This window comes from Chamaea fasciata, unplaced genomic scaffold (assembly GCF_029207755.1).
Source record: "Chamaea fasciata isolate MVZ Bird 193981 ecotype frontalis unplaced genomic scaffold, bChaFas1.0.hap1 SCAF_6, whole genome shotgun sequence".
Taxonomy (NCBI): Eukaryota; Metazoa; Chordata; class Aves; order Passeriformes; family Sylviidae; genus Chamaea; species Chamaea fasciata.
Genome location: NW_027094091.1, coordinates 51,038,572 through 51,052,361, shown reverse-complemented (window position 1 = coordinate 51,052,361; position 13,790 = coordinate 51,038,572). Strand labels below are relative to the sequence as shown.

At 39.8% G+C, this 13,790-nt stretch overlaps 1 protein-coding gene across 7 annotated transcripts in view; it reads left to right on the top strand.

Annotated features, from left to right (window-relative positions):
* The window catches only part of BMPR1B (bone morphogenetic protein receptor type 1B), a 239,296-nt gene that overhangs the window by 86,664 nt on the left and 138,842 nt on the right, over positions 1-13,790 (top strand). For all 7 annotated transcript variants that reach the window (XM_066186348.1, XM_066186354.1, XM_066186347.1 and 4 more), the window contains exon 3: positions 12,473-12,534. The gene's annotated coding sequence lies outside the window, so the exon portion shown is untranslated. The remainder of the gene's footprint in view (positions 1-12,472; positions 12,535-13,790) is intronic.

The following is a 13,790-nucleotide window of genomic DNA, read 5'->3' as shown; positions in this document are numbered from 1 at the left end:
TTATTCCCAGTGAGATGTGAACAAGTGATACTTCATAATCCTGTGGTAGCAATGTATTCTCTTGATTTTCTGGGACAGTGTACAGTTAAAGACTATCACTGTGTGGTGAGAATGGCCACTTCTGTCTTTATGTAACCTGTGAGTTAGAAACTTGATGCTTTAATGTTGTTGTTAGATCTTACCCATCTTGTAATGCTGATAACCTCTGTGCCCAATACCTTTGAGAAAGACTGCAGCGTTACTCAGGATGATCTTTTTCTTATCTTTAGATTCACTATTTTTAGACTTACCATAACTTGTCTGAGTCCTTCACAGAAATTGAGAGAATCAAGAGTGTTTGGTATCCCTGCCCTGGATGTCTAACACTTGTCCCTGTGTTTCCTGCACAGGAATGAAATCAGGCCCCTACATCCTGGCCCGTCTGTCCTCCTGGTCATCTGCATCTTGATCATCTGGGGGGAAGGAAGAAGCTGTAACTGTAACATGAAACACCCTTCCTCCCTTCCACAGCCAATTAAACTTCTCTCCAATTTACACTCTCCTTTTCCCCCAAACACTTTAATTTTCCACACCTGTAGCAATCCCTCAGAAGTTGGTGCAGTCAGTGAAGTTGATTCTCTCATCTTATTCTGTTCACTTTTAAAATCCTCTTTCATTTGACCTTCTGAACAGTCCTAGCAGCTGACCTAAAACTTCTGCCAGTAACCCATATTGCCACACGACCTGTAAGGCTTCAGCTGTGTCTCTCTTTTGCCAGGTGCCAGAAGATCAAATTCCTGATTTGCAAGCGCCCGGTAACACAGAGTAATTTAGAAGGGGTAGCAGTGGCTGTCAAGGAGTATCTTGGGAAACAGAAATTTTTACCAGGCCGTGTGGGAACAAAGTTCACGTGGGTACAGGTTTGCAGTTACAAAAAATGGCAATAGTCTATTTCAAGAAAAATAAAGGGTTTGCATATTTGAACACTTCTCAGTGTGTTTTCCTTTTGAAAGCATGACAGTTTGTTAGTCCCCTTTTCTTCAGTGCTAAATTTCTAGGCATAGAAGTTTTGCTTTCTGATGTAGCTTAAGGAAATCTTTGAAGTGAGGTACATTAGCATATAAACTTTGAAACTCTTTGGTTGTTCTTGGATCGGGATAATAAGTGTTTGTTCAGGTGCCCTGTCTTAGGAAGTGAGTGTTTTCTGCCCTGTCTCAATACATTAACTATTGTGCTGTATTTTCATTAAAACATCTGTCATATTTTTCAAACCTGGGCTTATTTCTAATTTCTCTTCCTCCAAATTATAAATTTTGAATGTTCTTTTGATCTTGCCAGCTTTAAGCCTGAATGAAAGTGTTCCTTGCATGTATATGAATGTCTCCCTCCCTTGGGAGATTCCTCCCTGCCTGGCAGAGAACATGGAACTGGATCAATCATCTACCACTTAACAGTGTTAAAGATTCCACGGGCTTTGTCTCTTACCAGTTCTGATAAAATGCTTGTCCCAGTTGCATGGCAAGCATCCATGTTTGGTGGCTGGTGTCTGTTGAGTCCTGTTTTTGTAGGGCTGGCCATATGGGTAGTGAATCTGAAGCACTCTAAATATTGTGAATTTACTTTGTGTTGATGAACTGTGCACTTGTTTGGTGTGTAAAAAATAGATTTGATATGTAGATATTTTTATTATTAATTACACAGACGTAAGCCACCTGTGTAGTGATTGTACATCAAGTAAAGTGCAAGAGCTGTTCTCCAGGACAAATGGATATTTTATGTTGGTAGGGAAAAAAAAAGGCTTTTGGAAAATGAGAACACACTTGAAGTAGCTGGAATATATGGTAACCTTGAATTTTGTAAGCAGAAAGGGTGTGAATGGAATGATACTGTATGCCAGCAGAAATTTTAAATGTACACTTTTTTAGAGAATTTGCTGGGGAGAGATGATATTTCCTACATATTGTATGTGTGGTTTTATATAAGGTTTACTCTTGGGCTTTAGTAAGATTAAATAGAACTGGGAAAAATCAGTGTAAAAATGGTCCACAATAGGAAATCTCTAGGATGTGTGCACAGGCCAGAGGGACTCATCATTTGCTTTTTTGGTGTTTCTGCATTTAAGTGCTCATTTGCAGTATTGCATTAATGTAGGGGTTTGGAGTGAATTATAAAAGGAGTAGATAACAGCTTGCTTTGGCTATAAAGCTGCACTCTCATTTTTTTGGCAGTAGGTAAAAAAGCTGATTAGGAGAATGTATTTCCTGTATTTTTCCAAATATAAACCAGATACTCAGTCATGACAAAGTCATTCAGTGTTTTCTGAAGACTTATTTTTTTTTTTCCAATGTGAAATTGTAGTTTGGGTGGGAAACATGTTAGTCCTTATGCACAAAACAAGCATCAAAAAAAAGTAACTCTATTAGTTTTTTCCCCTCCACACCCTCCTTCACTCCCTCCCTGGATTCTGATTATTTCTGGCTTTGAACAGATGAGATCCCCCTAATGACCACATTAGTGTTTTTAATCCTTCAAAGCAGGAGTGAAAGTACAATTACTGTACATGAATATCAAAAATACTTCAGTTCAAGCAGTGTTTTGATGGTCCGGATTTCACATAAATTTTAGAAACAAAGATAGAATGTACAGCTGTGGGTGGTCCATATTCTGATTGTTGATGCTTGCAATTTTTAAAAGTCATCCCTTTGAGTACTTAAATTGATGTTCCGACTTAGATATGGAAGATCAGGGGTTTTCCAGATCCAGTGTGTAAGGACTTATTTCTGGTGGTGTTCTTCTCTTGACCCACTTAGAGCCACTGGTGTATTCTCCTCCGGTAGTTGTGGTGACTTTGAGTTATTTGGAGAAGCTGGGAAGAACTTCAGTAAACAGGCAAAAAATAAATTCTGGTGATGGTCACATTCTGCCAGTGATGCTGTGCTGATGAGTTTTATAAGGCAGTTTTGGATGACATGGTAGGTAAAGCGTCATAAGCAGAGGCCTGCTTATCCATGGAATCTCTGTTTTCGAATGAGTCTCCTTGAAGCAGAAGTTTCTTGGTGTTCCTTGTGGTCCTGTAGCCTCTTTTCCAGGCTGGTATCCTGATTATCCAGTGTAGCTAACCAGCATATCCCTGTATGGCAGAGCAGCTGCATCTCACCTTGCTGGGGCCCAAGACCACAGGAGCAAAGAGAGTCAGAGGTGCTTGACAACCACAGGCAGAGCTGCTGGATTTGTCCCCATTCATACTTCTGAAATGCTCTTCAGAATGGAGATCCTGCCTTCCCTTCTCTTTGGGAATGGCAAATACTTGGCACTGCAGGCAATGCTGGCAGAAATCTGCAAAGATTTTGCTTAAAGGGAAGGGCCATTACATTTGTTCATAATGGAAGAAAGAAGAGGTAGAAAAACCCTCAGTGTTATGCTCCTCCTCGAGACAACCTCAGATTGGCTTCCACCTAGAGGGAGTTGAAACTGATAGTGCTTTATCTTAAGAATAACTCATCACAGGGACAGTAGATGGTACTGTCCCAGCAGCAGGCATGTCCCTGTAAGATTCATGTTGCACACGCAGCGCAGGCAGCTTGCTCAGCAGGCCTGTCTTCCTGCTGGGCTTTTAGCTGGATAACCATCTCACCTTGCCTCTGATAGTTTAATGCAGCAGAGCAGCAGGGAAAAATGTGTTCTATCATCATCATCATATCAATGTTTGCTCTATGAGGATGATGCAAACCTTTTTACAGAAAACAACATCCCAAAAGTTTGTGAGGTCTGGGGCTACGGGAGCCTGTGCACTCAGGCCCTGGTGTCTTGTGGGAGCTGAAATCTTTATACTGATTTACACAGTTCCTTGAAACCTTTTCCAAGACAAGCCTGCTGTTTCTATTAAAGGATTTTATGGGGCTCCCTGTACATCATATCTTGCACAGCTTACGGTATTGGCTCTTAAAAGTGGCTTTGAATACAATGCCAAGGCCCCCCAGTAGCAGCTTTACAGGCTGCTGGCGAGCTGGGAAGCTGCAGTTGGCTGTCTCCGTGCTAGCCAAACTCCCTCACTGGCTTTTCCAGCTAAAATGATGAAGCATCTGTTCTGTCTGGTTTAATTAGATATGACTTCCTTCCTGAATACAGCAGGGAGCTCTGCAAAGTGCTACAAGCTCTTGTTCCAGAAGTGCCTCCTTCGAAGGAAAAATGAGTTCTAATCTAATGCCAATGTCTAATCCCCCTCTGTACCTACTCAGTGCCTATGTAAAGGGCTTCCATGTGGGCCCTAAATATGAAGACAAAAGCTCCATCATCAAGGTAGTTTCTGTTTCCTTTCAGGAATCCTGGCATAAAATTGTTTTTTCTTGCTTTCAGTTTTGCAAAGTTGCTAAAAAGCCATGAATCTAAATATTTTTGTGGGGGAGTTTGGCACTCATTGTCTATGCATCAGCTTGTATATGAACACTGCTGAACGGATCTCCTAAACTCATTACTGCTTCTGGATCATTAGATCTGGAATAACGTGTTCAGAACCTTTTTGCCATTACATTAAAGACCCAGGTAGATACTGCAGCCTGTAGGAGGTAATGGCAGCTCAGAGGCAGGGTGCTCGAAAGCAGCAGCCTTAATTCCATTGTGCCTGCCTGCAGAGACAATTTATGTCCCAAGTTTTGTCCCAGGCACTTGCAAGTTGCTGTTGAAGTGCAAAGTGACCTCTGGTAGCCTCAGGACAAATCCACCTCATTTTAATGTGGATGTAAGGGCAAGGGTGTCCTGCTCAAACATTGCCACTTAGAAGAAACCTTTTAAGAGGCACATAATGACACATGATGCAGCTTGGCCTGTTTTTGTGTGTAAGTTATTTCAGTGCAAGGGGAAAACAAGTGTGTAAAACCTCAGCATACAATTGCATAGTAATTGTAAAAGTGGTCGAAGGATATATAACAACAGGCACTTAAAGCACAGCATAGCTTGGAGTTTTTTAGCAGTGATGGGGACTGAATAAGATGTATTCTTGTTCAGGATGCTGAACATTAAAATAGGGATAAAACTGAAGGATATATAAGAGCAAATTTTTTTTTTTCCCTCAAGAAACACAGAGTTAAAATTCTTCTCCTTAGTCAACCACACTTAAAGATTAGAGCACTGAAGGAGCAAACACTAGATAAGCTTTTAACATAACATCATCTTCTGGCATTTTTAAAGGAAAAAAGACACCTTACAGATTGTATGCAAGAAGGAGTTTGGTGCTCTGATTAACTTAGGTCTGAAGATGAAAAGTTTCAGGGAGATGGGAGAAGTTGGGTAGAAACAATTTTGGATCTAAACAGACTTTATCACTGAAGAATATTTGAAAATTAATGGTAGAGTTTTGAAGACTCTGCCAAGGTAAATCCTTTTCAGTGTATTTAGTAAAGAAGGAAGGAAGTGTTCAGTTGGTTGATGCTCAGTATGTCAGTGTTGTGTTTCTATTTCATAAGAATTTTCTATTTTACATTGCTGTGGTTAATACTTGGAGAGAGGAAAACACAGAAAATAAAAGTCAGCATTTAATGGGAAGGGGTGAACTTAAGCATAGGGCAGCAATTCATGTGGATCCTTTCAAACGGAAAAAAGTGGAAAAAGCCAGGCAGGACTCAGTGGTTGGATTTAGACCCAATACTGTGTTTTGAGTAGTTTGCCCATCCCAAACTGGTCCATAATGGTCTCTGCTTTTGGTTACTGCTTTTTCTCTAGACCAGAAGAGCATGTCATAGTGCACTTCCAGATGTGACTTCCCAAACTCAAAACACTTCAGTGAGTCATAAAGTAGGGTGTCAGTTTTTCAAGATTGTTATATTTAGGCAAGAGCCCGGAGAAGAAGGTGTAAAAGGCTGTTCCATGGTTGGATTGCAAAACCATTGGCTCCAGGTTCTTGTGAATTCTGTGTATGAATACGGCTGGTGCCTGAAATCTTGCAGCTTTGTCATGTCTACATGCTTTCCAACTTCTTTTTTACATAAAGACTACAGGGAACACCAGCCAGCATGTGGCTTGTGTTATTTTTGAATTAGTATTGTTAGGATTTTGCATGTTGACTAATGTGTTAGTGCTGTGGCGTATCACAGAAATAAAATGCGGCCTTATTTTGACAGGGAAATGTATGTTACAATTTCCTTGTGATATATTGCACTGCCTTGTTAGTTTGATATTTTCCATTAATGCGGAAGAGCAGAGCAGAATAAGGGAGCAGAAGAGATGTTCATCTGCCATGAATTTTCCCTCTCCTTGAAAGGCTCTCGTGTCCTCTACCAATTAGTCACCTTCTCTGTAGTGCGTGATGTGCTGCCCACTCAGAGTTTAGCTGGCAGTTCACATGCAGTTTGTTCCCCTGCAAAATCCCTGCAAGCAGAGCAGCTCCACCAGTCTTCACAGGCTGCCCTGTGGGTCTCTTGGTCACCAGGCTTGAGAAGCTGGACTGTGTTCTTCTGAATTAAGCCAGAGTATAAAGACCCAGGCATTTTCAAGTAAGTGTGATCCTGCCTATTTTCAGATTCAGAAGTGTATTTGAAACCCTTTATCTAGATTGCTTCATATTGTTATGGGGTTTTTTTGTCATGATTTTTGATGTGTAGGCAGTCAAGTTTTATGTTCACTACCAGGCTTGCTGAGGTTTAATGATGCAGGTAATTTATGGAATAAATTAGAGATGGAGATTTATGGAAGCAAAAATTTATGCAATTAGATACATTAGTGTATTTCTATTTAACTTTTAGAGTAATTAACTTCAGAAGTGATTTGAACAGTTGGTAAAAGTTTTACGATGATATGGCTACATTACGATTTTCCAGTCAGTTTCACTTTCACTGCATTGTTTTGTTTGCCTGCCTGTTCAGTTATTGGTCTGATTTTATTCAATAGGAGCAGCAATGATTATAGACATTCATTTCCTATGAAGAGCTTACGCTACTCTGTTAAAAACAAAACCTAACTCCTTAAAAATAATCTTGTAAAAATTCCTCTTTGAACAGGAAGTTTGAACAGCTGATCTTGATAGGTCATAGAGAGCAAATGTATTACTTAGGGGACAGGGTGCCAACCTTTAACTTCTACGTCAGAGCACTGTCTCATGCAGAATAATCCTCAAGATGTGACCGAGACTGCTCATGTTGTAGCATTAGACCAGAAGCACATACCACTGCCACTCTGAGGCTGAGGTTTTAGATGGTATTTGGAATTGTATTTCAGGGGACAGGTGGAAGTAATGATGACAATTAGAATGCCTTTGATGCCGCATTTAGCAAGTGCTCTTTTACTAAAGTGGGCAGATCAAACAACAGGAAGCAGTTCCCTCACTTGTAATACGAAGCTTGGATTTGCAGCCCGTGCTCTGTCTGAAAATCTGCCTCTCTTTTGCAGGGGGCAACTAAACTGTTGCTTTCCCTGCTGCCCTGTTTCCCCTGGTTTCCCTATTGGGTTTGCTCCTCTGTGCAAGTTTAATGCAGGAAATGCACATGGAACCAAGCCAGTTCTTGTCACCTGGGGTACATGAACACAGTTAGAAGAGCCTGAAAGCCTCCTGGCCCCCTAGGAAGCTTACACCGTGGCTGTGCTCAGAGCAAGCAAAGTGACTTCCCAAATTAGGGAATTCTGGCTATGAGTGGGGGGCTGTTGCATTTTTGCCCCCATGAGTGATTTGCTCCCAAACTCTGATGGTTCCCACTATTAATGTGACCAGATGGTACTGAGTAGCCCAGAACTGCAGAATTTTGCCAAGCACATCTATCAGACACAGCAGAAGTGTAATTTACGTTCATGCTGGTCTTTGAGTGGTGGCATTCATTGTCTCAGCTGACATTTAGTAAATACCATTCTAATCATCCTCCATTTAGTTTGGTAGCTATTAAACACATCAGCTTCACAAAAACTGTTTGCTTGTAGCCAACCTTCTCTAAGCCATTGAAAAGTAAGAACATCCTGCTGGTCCAGCTGCTTGACTGTTTGGTCAAGAACTATACACCTGCAGTCATCAAATACAGTAAATCTATGCTATCGACCTGACTCCCTCAGTTAAATGTCCTTTAAAACAGGGACCCACATGGGAGGTGTCTCTTGCTTCCGCCAACTTGTCATTTGCTGTCTTTTGACACATTCTGTGCTGTAAATCTAACTTAGAAAAAGAGAGATGAGAGAATACTGATTCTGTAAACTGAACAGTAAGATTGGTTCCATATGCAAGATACTTTATTTCTTTTGTGTTTCTTGTGACTCAGAAAACAATGGTAGAGGACACAGGAAATGTACCTGACTTGCGTACATGAGGATGAGCTGATGTTTGCAGTGACTTGGAGTTGTGAATGTAAGATGGAATGTGCGGTTCAAGCGTGAGTCCAGCAGTTCTGTCTTTTTTTCATGCTTTTTGTGTTGCAACTATGTTTAGCATATCATATTTTGGTTGAGGTGCAGCTTTGGAGTTCTGTAATGTGATTTATTACATAGTAAGAACAACAAGGGTCGGGTTTTGCATTTTAAGGTTTTTTTTCTGACATAGAAAGGCATCTGCCAATTAGTCTGAAACTTTCAGGGATCCCCTGCTGTTATTTCTCAGCCATGAACACCTTGTTAAAGTTTATTCAAAGTCAGCGCTCCATGTTGGGTTGCTGGAATACTGAATTGTTCTTTCCACTGGGACTTGCTTGATTTGAGTGAAGAGAACACAGCCCCCTGCCAGCGTACCCAGTATACCAGTGACTTGTGGTTACAAGCATGAGGGAATAGTGCAGGGGCTACCAGCAAAGAGCAGCTTGGCACATCACACTGTTCGTGCATTTTCTCCTGGCTGCTTTTTTAAATCCTTCTGTCATCTGGGAGGATGTACACAGGCATTTCACAAATAGTAACATGTATAAACCCACCAAAGTGATTATTAGGCAGTGCATATTCATGTGACTGCTATTAAGCTTTTAATGCAGAGGTTGGACTAAATGACCTTTAAAAGGTCCTTTGTACTCAAAATGTTCTATGATTCTACAGTGTTAGGTACACATATTTGTAATATTTGAATAGTAGAAAATATATTCTCTTTATTTTAATAGTTTATTAGCTATTAAATTTCTCTGGTATTTTATATAGTATATTTTATATGCTATGGGTATATTTTTTCTATTTTCCATAGACATGTGGGTAAACATACTGCATGGGTGTTCCCCAGGAAAGAGCAAATATAAAAAAAATCCTCTTTCATTTATGTAGATAAATCAGTGTTTTCACATTAGTGGTTGGAGGGGAAAAGGCTAAAAATATTTTTTGCCCTTAAATTAAATTGCAGTTAGCACAACAACCACTTTTGTGTGTGATCCCTTAATTTATGTGTGTGGCAGACTCAAAGGTGAGATGTACCAGATCTGATTGCAGCCTTGTATCAGTGTAAAGCAGATGGGCAGCGGCAGCTCCCCAGGCAGCCACACTGCTCTTGTCGGTGGAAGTCAGCCTGAGATCAGAATCTCAAGCATTTACATATTCTAGATAAGAAGGTGAAACTTAATATTCCGTGTTGCTAGTTTTGAAGGAACTGTCTCAGCTGGGTTTCTGTTTGTTCTGTTTTCTACTGTCCCTTTTTCTTGTGCTGTGAAGTACAAGGAAGAACTAAGCCAAGATATTATTGTACAATAAAAGGCTATCTGGTACCTAAGAATAGGAAAGGAAATTTACTCTCCACGGTCCACTAGTGGGACATACAGCTGGATCTCTGCAATAAATTACTGCAGCAGATCTCAGGTACTCCCTGAGCAAGAAAAATTTCTGAACTGAGCTCACAACAGTGGTTTTTATTGTGGAGAGTTCTCCTCTGTGTTTGCAATAGACAGTAAGTAAACTAATGTGATGAAATGTTGTCCTCTTTGTCCTTTTCAGGATCCTGGTTTATTACAATGGAGCACTTGCATAAACTTGTGCCACATAGGCATTTTTCAGATGTTGCTGAGTAAAAATAGCTTCAAATTGCCAAGAAGTGACTGCTAGGTTATGAACATAAATTTCATAATTTTTTAAATCTAAATTAAAGCAAAATAAAGAGTCTTTGTTAAAACAAACAATACCACACAAAAAAGTTTGTTAGGCTGTTAAAAAAAAAAAAGTCTTTGCTTGGCTCTGGTGGGTATCCTCAACCTGAAGTCCAGAAAGTCTAGATTTTCTTTTCAAACAGAAGGTGTCTTCTGAATGTGGACAAGGAATTGGACAAATCAATTAGTCAGAATAAATAACAAAATGTTGCTTGGGAGGCATAAGGCAAGGCTTCAGTCCAACAGTACTTTAAAGTTGTGCAGACTTTAAAAGGAAGATAAGCCGATACAAAAGTACTGCAGCAGATTGAGTTAGACACCAGATTATAGTTCTTTTATGGTTGCAAGCAAATAATTGGAACTCTAGGCTTATATTTCCCATACACGGACACAATGAGATAGTGTTTCTTACTTTCAGGAGAGAAGTGAACATTGTTTCTCAAAAATGTCTTGTGTGTCATTTATTCCTATTGTATGGGGGGTTTTGGGCGGTGGGTGGGAGGTTAAGCTAGGTCGTTTATAAACATCTTTTTGGAACTGTTTTCATGGCACAATAGAAAAAAACAAAGGTCTTTGCTTGAGTCTGAAATTGGAATTCTTGCATTCCACATTTGAGCAACTTTAATCTGTCGTTTAGTTTCATGGAAAGTTTGCATGGAAATTTTTAGTTATAGAGAAACTGTAAAAGAATTACTTTTTTATCATATAGGTTATTCTACATTTAACTACTGGCACTCTGTTACTGTGGATCCTATTAATGTTGTGTTATGTGAATTTTCCAAATTTCTGTATAAACTATATATTTTATATTGGAAATGGTTAGGATTTGGTTTTGTATTGATGAACTGTATGAAATCTTCCAAATGTGGGAATGTATGTTTGTAAAGTATTACTGAACAAACTATTGTAATCTCCCTGTCTTCTTTCTAAAATACATCCTCCCCTTTTACCAGAGGTAACAAAAACATTATGCTAAAAGAATTTGAGCAAGTTGAGACCACCTCCCATTTCCAGGTTTGTGTTTGATTTTGGTCATATTGCATTTGAGGCAGAAGCTGTCTCAATGAAGGAATGCAGTGCAAGAGTCTGCGTCCAGATGTTATGTTTTCCTCCTATACCAACCTAGGCCTCTGAGGCAGATATCTCCCCCTCTGAAAATGTGGCTTGCACAAAGTGCAAACGCCTCATTTCCTGAAATCTCATTGTTTAGGCCAACAAACAGGCAGGTCAACCTGCAGGTTGCAGAACTGAAACTGAACACCACCTCAGTTTCCCTGGATCAATGGAGTGTAATTTGAGGCTTGTGGTTGCCTGTCCAGCTTGGAGAACCAGCAGAGAGAACAAAGGCTCAACACTGTGGCCTTCAGATATTTGAGCAGTGAAATAGTGTTGCTGCTGTTCTCTTCTGCTGGCTTTTGGCTCAGGGCTGTGCTGTTTAGGTAGGCTAGGCATAATGTTTTTCTGATGGTTATGCAAGCAAATTCTCCTAGAACAGAGGCAGTTTATGCTGTCCCTAGGTAGGTTTGTTGAAGAAGAAAAACAAAACAGCAAAACAAAACCCCAAACCAGGAAAGAAAACCTTATTTGAGTTCTGCAGATGTTCACACAGACTGTTTCTTACAGCGGAACTTCTTGGTCTGGCTCTGTCAGCCTCTCTGTAAAATCAAGTCAGAAAAAAGCCCTTAGTGAACAATAAATGAAAAACTTGGCACAAGTCTGGCACTAGATGCAGATTAAAGAACAGTAGATGTAACTGGCTGTGATACCTGTGGCATTTTCAACAACTTGTATGAAAGGTTACAGCCCATAGCTTCTGCCCTCAGTGAGAGATGGTACATACAAATGTGGGCTATCTTGACTGGAATGTTTTTGCAGTGTGGCTGCTGCTTTTTGGACAGGGAGCCTTTTTTTGGTCAGTAGAAACTCCGGCTCACAGTGTTTCGTTTAGCTGCAGTTAAGGGTGTTAATTTATAATTAGGCCTCACTGGGATGTAATCAGATCCATACTATTAGGGATTATGGGTGGTTTTTTTGCATATTTTTTCTGAAGAGCTCATTAGAGGTTGATGGGAGTTGAATGCATCTCAACCCAGTCATGCACTTCTTCCTAAAGCACCTAATTCAATTGATTGGGGTGTTTAGTGACAAGAAATACCATGTCAGCAGGACCTTAATTATTTAATATATCTAACCATAGCATGAGTGTTATGAGTAATGCATGGAGGTATATAAAACTCTTACATCTCTATATCTGAGCAGGAACACTGGGAAAGGAAAAAGGTAGTTTTTATTAGTAAGTATATGCAATATTGAACAATTGCCACTTGATATGTGCCACATAAAATATGTACCACACCATGGAAATAGTTAGAATTTTGTCTGTCAGTTTGCTCAAGTGTGACTGAACTCTAATACTAATTTTAAATGTGCAATATCATATGTAATTGATATATTTTTCTGCTCTGTTGTAGGTTATATCATCTTACTTAAACTGTGAGACAGGAACACTTCTTGAAAATTAAGATTTCTACAGGTAAGAACTGAGTGTATTAATTTTCCTTTTATAAAGACCATTGTTTTTAATGACCACCATCATAAACACAGAAGTGTTCACTCTTCCTGAACTGCACTATGAAAAGCTGAAGAAAAATTACTTAAGATGCTCACAGTGATACAAGCAGGATATTTGAGAAAGACAGATGTCTTTCTCAATTTTGGATGATGTTAGTATTTTGAATGCTTAGTACCTAGGATGTCTGTCAAGAAGGGGTTTGTAAAAATTGTCTTCTGACAGAAAAGTGGGAGCCAGTTGAGAAAGTGGCTGGCGGTAACGGGTACACAGACACCAGGTGTTGGCAGCATAGCTTTGGTGTGGGCTGCTTGTCATTGTCTGTCTCGTATTTTCAAATACCCATTAGGAGACCTGAACTTCGTGTTCAGGAAATGTCCCTAGTCCCCTAGGGGTTATTGCTAAATAATAGCATACCCAGCAAGTTAAGTTGTCATTCCTTGACTGATGTCTCCCCTGGGGTAAACAAGAGGTAGATCTGCAGAGCAAAAGTCATCAGCTCTTTGTTTAAACAACCTGCTAAAACTCCTGCCTAGTGCTTAAGAGGAAAGGATTTGAGTCTTTTCAGGAGGATTGTTGAAAGATTAAATAATTACTCTGTTCCTAATGGGAAAACTCCCACTTTGCTGGAGATGGTGTTGTAAAGCCTTATAGTTAGAGCTGACATGAAAACAAAATGTGAGCAGTTTTACCTTATCACATACTGGGGAGAGTTGTGTGTTTCCTACTTCTAATGCAGACTGAGATAATGCAGGTAAGCAGTTCACTCGACCCCAGGTAAAGGACAGAGAAACACAGAAATTTGATAGATGCTTACAAAACCTATGATGTCCTTAAGTTATGAACTGTCAATCCACTTTTGCAGGCCACTGAAAACTTTGTGAGCTGTTTAATCTACAGAGCCCTTGCCATCTTTTCAGTTTCTTCCTTTTTGTATACATCTACTTCATCTTGGAGCTTATAAGCACAGTACAGGAAGTTGTTGAAATTGGAGAATTATACATTTTTCTATACACAGATAGCACTTTCTAACTGCACCATATTCTGTTACCTTGCCTCAGTATCATAAAGAGCCTGAAGTTGAGAAGTTGTGTTGAAGTTCCTCTGGGTTTACATTCTTGGAACTTTTCCTAGAGCAATTTCACGACTTAATTTGCATTTGGTGTTAGAAAATTTATAAGACTCTCGTGCTTTGTTACTTATACCTAGATTTTGAAAGG